Genomic DNA, 6,036 nt, shown 5'->3' on the forward strand with positions numbered 1-6,036 from the left:
TATGTTGTTTTTGTTGCCTAATCCTTTTTGTACATATTAAAAATGGTGTCATAATGCACAGTGGCCTTGTTCTGACCAGGACTCGTGTCATACACTTGAGGAGCAGGGTACACATCCTGACTGTCACTTTGTCATTTTCTTTCAGAGGCATTATTTGGAACGCCTGTAGGCACATTGGAGATGAAGTGTCATGTATTGGCATGACTTGAAGATCAAGGTTATAAATGAAAATTAAGTCTTTCTATAAAGAATGTTAACTTGGTCATGCATTGTAGATTATGGAGTCATTTTTAGCTCTACTGGCCAAAGGCCAGAAGAGCTTATGCGATGGTAATGTGTACGTAGTATGTGCATCCGTGCGGTCGTGCGTTCGTGCGTCTGTAAACAATTGCTTGTGAACACGATACAGTCTTCAGTTTTGATTGTATCTCGATGAAACTTGTACAGTATATAGGTATCCATTGGAGCTCGGTTCCTTTCGAAAACCAGCCAGATCCGTCCATAAATGCCTAGATTATGGGCCATGAAAGTTTTAAAGAAATGCTTTCTATTTTTAGCCAGGTCTGCATGAGCGAATTCTATTTTTAGCCAAGTTTACATGTACATGTAAATTCAAGTCTAGAGTTAAGGGAGACAATTTGCAAGTCTAGGATTTTGAGAGACAATTTGCTTTTTGCTTCTGCATTTGATTTTGTGAATTACTCTGCCTTGTTCTTGTTGAAAGCCCAAAGGCCATTTTTTAGCTTTAAGTTCTGTAGTTTGCACATTCATCTTAACAAAATTGGTTGTGAATGTTTAAGTTATGCACCTGGTGTCATTACTGGCCACACCCAGGGTTCACAGGTTTGGTAAACATAAATCTGGAACGGTTTGAAAATCTTTTTGTGTGTTCGTGCATCCATCTCAGCACAATTGATTGTGAATGTTTGTTCAAATTGATCAATGTTGTCCTAGGATGCCCTTGACTTTGACCTTTTGACCAACTTTTTTTTTAACTTTTAAAACTACAGAAATTTTTACTATGAGTACAGTTTTGGAAGCATTTTTTTTGTCAGATGATTTACTTGGCACATATTAAAATAGTTCATCCAAATAATCTGCTTACAATTCTTTCTGGGCTCAGATGTTGAACGTGCTACGTTTTCAGGTAACCCAAACACAAAACATAAAGTATATGTCTGTTGGCTTTAACCCATACATACATGCTCTGGATTGATATGACCACAAAAGCCATGCCAGTAGAGCATAGGCCCTTTTGGGCCTCTTGTTACAAACATGTGTGCCTCATTGAGTAGAGACCATGTCTGGCACCAGAAACAAATCCATATCTTTAAGGTCAAGATCACTTAAATGAAAATTGAACATGACCTAGCCCTAACTGGCTTTTAATTAGTGTTGAGTAAAGCCCCTTGATGCTCTGTAAAATCTCTACTGTAAAATCAGTGAAGATAACCTCATGGGCAGCAAGGCCCATAACTCTTGCTTTATAAAGTTCATAATTTAGTTATTATCTTGTATTAATGAATACCAGATGGCCTTAAACATGGATCTCTGGAGTAAAATGATAATTTAATGGTGATACCAAAATGCCACAACATTTGTGCAACTTAACCCGATACAACATGCTTTAATATTATGGTTTTTAGCTGGGCAATACACAAAATAAGGACTTATCTGCTTGCCCTGGTTTTTTTGTGACTTCAGGACTTGACAATATGTAAAAAAATGTCAACTGACCTGATACTTGACTCTTGTGTTCAAGGCCATCAGCCAATTAACAAAGATAACTCTGTATTATCGCCAATGCAAATTATTGCCCCTGATCGACTTAAAAGTTTTGTTTAAACTTTTAACTTAAAATCATTTCTCAATAATTGTTAATGCAATTAACATTATACCAAACTAAGTGTTCAGGGCCATCAGACAATTAAGAAAAATAACTACAGGATCCTCAATACAAACTTTTGCCCCTGATTGAATTAAAATATTTGGTTAAAGTTTTTGGCATGTTGGGACTTTTGGTCATGCCTCAAATTGTTTATGCAACAGTCAAAACTTTACCTTTGTGTTTTGAGATTGCACACAATTGTTTTAAGCTCGACTATTCAAAGAATAAGGAGAGCTATACTACTCACCCAAGCGTCTGCGTCGGCGTCGGCGTCACCCCTTGGTTAAGGTTTTGTGTGCAAACACACATAGGTTAATATCTCAGCAACTACTTGAGGTATTGCATTGAGACTTGATACAATGATACTAAACCATCCAACCTACTTAATTAACCAAGTTAGATAACTATAGTTTGCATTTAATGCAAATAATAGGCCTTTATTTTTTTACTTAGAAATTCTGGTTAAAGTTTTGCGTGCAAGCACACATAGGTTAATATCTCAGCAACTGCTTGAGGTATTGCATTGAGACTTGATACAATGGTACTCAACCATCCAACCTACTTAATTAAGCAAGTTAGATAACCCTAGTTTGCATTTAAAACAAATAATTGCCCTTTCTTATTCGACTTAGAAATTCTGGTTAAGGTTTTGCATGCAAGCACACATTGCTTAATATCTCAGCAACTACTTGAGGTACTGTATTGAGACTTGATACAATGGTACTCAACCATCCAACCTACTTCATTAAGCAAGTTAGATAACTCTAGTTTGCATTTAAAACAAATAATTGCCTTTTCTTATTCGACTTAGAAATTCTGGTTAAGGTTTTGCGTGTAAGCACACATAGGTTAATATCTCAGCAACTACTTGAGGTATTGTATTCAGACTCGATACAATGGTACTCAACCATCCAACCTACTTACATGTAATTAACCAAGTTAGATAACTCCAGTTTGCATTTAATGCAAATAATTTCCCTTTATTATTTGACTTGGAAATTCTGGTTAAGGTTTTGCATGTAAGCACACATAGGTTAATATCTTAGCAACTACTTGAGGTATTGCATTTAGACTTTATACAATGGTACTCAACCATCCAACCTACTTAATTAACCAAGTTAGATAACTCTAGTTTGCATTTAATGCAAATAATTGCCCTTTATTATTTGACTTAGAAATTCTGGTTAATGTTTCGCATGTAACCACATTTAAGTCCATATCTCAGCAAGTATATCATGTATTGCATTGAAACTTTAGATATGTATTCCCTACTATATAACGTACTAAATTAATGAAGTAATATAATACTTTTTTGAATATTATGCAAATTATGGGCCTTTATTATTTGACTTAGAAATTCTGGTTAAGGTTTTGCATGATAGCACACATAGGTTAATATCTCAGCAACTACTGGATGTATTGCATTGAGACTTTATAAAATGGTACTCAACCATCCAATCTACTTAAATAACCAAGTAAGATAACTCTAGTTTGCAATAAATTCAAGTAATGGCCCCTTCTTTATTCAACATAGAAATTCTGGTTAAGGTTTTGCATGTAACCACATTTATGTTAATATCTCAGCACATCATGTTTTGCATTGAAATCTAATCTAACAGTGATCCATGCATTCGCCAAACTTTTCAATCCTTACACTGAAAAGCGGCGGAATAGTCGAGCGCACTGTCTCTGTGACAGCTCTTGTTTAACTGCATGTGATCCTAATTACAAGTTGCAGACCCTGTTCTTAACATGCACATATTGCATCAATAATGCAGAGTTATCAGTTTTATATCTCTTAGACGTAGTGGCATTAATTGTCAAGTGCACTGTATTTCGGGGAGCTCTTGTTTTTACCAGTTGGCCTGGCTTGAAAAGTTTGCTTGCAAAAATAATAAATATACCAAAAGGTTCATAGATCTAGGTTATCAAAGGACAATATTTAACTTTGTTGGTAAAACTTCAAAGCTTTAGCATCAAACTAAAAAAGTATGTCAAATGGTTGTGGTCGAAATGAAGGACAGTATTGATATCCATTTACCGTACAAAACTACACAATGCCTACATTTCATTTCTGTACCTTCATAAATAAAGATATAAAAAAAACATGGTATACATCTTTCAAAGACCTTGTTGAAAATTATTTACATAAAAACTACACATTGCTGTTGCTCCTAAATTAATATAGTTATAATTTAAAGGTCATGTTTAAAGTCATATAGGGAAAATATTTAACTGTACACAGTGACATGTTCCGAATTTCATTGCTGCAGCCTTAAAATAAGAAGGTAGGTCAAAAGGTCACACTAACAATCATTCAAGGACAATATGAAATTGTAGCTTTAAGGGACTTTCCCAACTCTCTTACATTAGCACTAAAATACAAAATTCAGTAAAACAACATAAAAACACTAAATATTAACATTCTTTAACTCTTAACTGGTGATTGGTGCCAAAATATACCAATATTGGAAACCTGACTTAAATTCAAAATGAGCACCTGAACTATTGCTACATGGTAGTATTGTAAGCTGCACATGAGTGGCTTCCTATTTTTATTCCAATCATGGTACAAACACAATTCAAAATTGGGACTTTCAAAGATTGGTTTTTAGCTCTACTATTCCAAGTATAAGGAGAGCTATAATTCACACCCTAGTGTTGCGGTCGGTGTCACACCTTGGTTAAACTTAAGGTTTCACATGTAAGCATCTACAAGTCTTGGCAAATACATCATGTATACAACTATTCAACCTACTTAATTAATGAAGATAACACCTTTTTAAATGTAATGCAAATAATGGGCCTTTATTAATCGAAAATCTGGTTATCTCAGCAACTACTTGGATATTTTTTATTGAGATTTTAAACAATGGTACTCAACCATCAAACATACTTAAATAACCAATTAAGATAACTCTATTTTGCATAACATGCAAATTATGACAATGGTACTAACAACGGTACTCAACCATTGAACCTTCTTGAGTAACCCAAGTTAAATAACTGTATTTTGCAAAAAAATTGCCCTTTATTAATATTAAGCGACTTAGAAATTCTGATTAAAATTTTGCATATACGCACATATCAGTCAATAGCTCAGCAAATACTGTATGTATTTCATTGAAACTTTATACAGTAAAATATGATAACTCGATCTTGCATTTACTGGTAATGCAAATGATGCGCCTTTATTATTTGACTTAGAAATTCTGGTTACGGTTTGGCATTTAACCCTTTGCATGCTGGGTAAATTGTCGTCTGCTCAAAAATGTCGTCTGGTTTGTTCTAAATTTCTTTCAATTTACTTAAAACTTTGGGGATATATTGACTGAGTGGCAAACAGCTTGGAACCTGACCAGGCGCCGAGTTACTCGGTGTCTGGTCTGGTTCCAAGCTGTTTGCAAAGCCTTTAAAATCGCCATCAGCAGCCTAAGGGTTAATCTAAATCTCAGTGATTCTTGTCTGTTTCACTAAAACTTTGCAATGCGATAGTCAAGCATGCGGTCTCTTTGACAGCTATTGTTATAGTTTATAAACATCTCCTGCACTATGAAAGCTTAAATTGATCTAGTTTTAATACCATAAACTATTTGAAATACTAGTATTTGCAATCTGTCCTTGAAGAAAATAACTAAAAGTTGCCCTTTGCTTATCTATGAGAGCCTCTAAAGTATCTAAGGTGAGAATGGAACCAAAGAATGTTTCTGTGAAACTAGTTTGAAATGGAAGGGCTAATCCAAGGGTTTTTTTCAACATTGACTTGAAGAAATTGTTAGGTCAAATAAAGAACAGTTCTGTAACAATCATTTAGGCTATTAGGCAATGTCTTTGAAGATTTTCACAAATTTCGTACAAGGTAAACAAGCTACCTGACAGCGATGTATTTCAGCAACTAGTATGGGTTGAAAAAATAAAGAAATCTGAATCAGGACAACCCAAAAAACATTCCAATTATGTTTGAATAAAATTTGCCAAGTGGTTAGGACGGAAAGTTATTTAAGCAAAAGATGACGCATTTAGTCCAAGGGAGAAAAGTTGATCACAATAGTGCATTTTTTTTCAAAAGATCAGAGCACCCCTACTTTGCAACTGTTTTGAGGTCTTGTTCTAAACAAACAATACCTGTTCAAAATGGTATGTTTTAT

This window comes from Mya arenaria, chromosome 4, assembly GCF_026914265.1.
Source record: "Mya arenaria isolate MELC-2E11 chromosome 4, ASM2691426v1".
NCBI lineage: Eukaryota > Metazoa > Mollusca > Bivalvia > Myida > Myidae > Mya > Mya arenaria.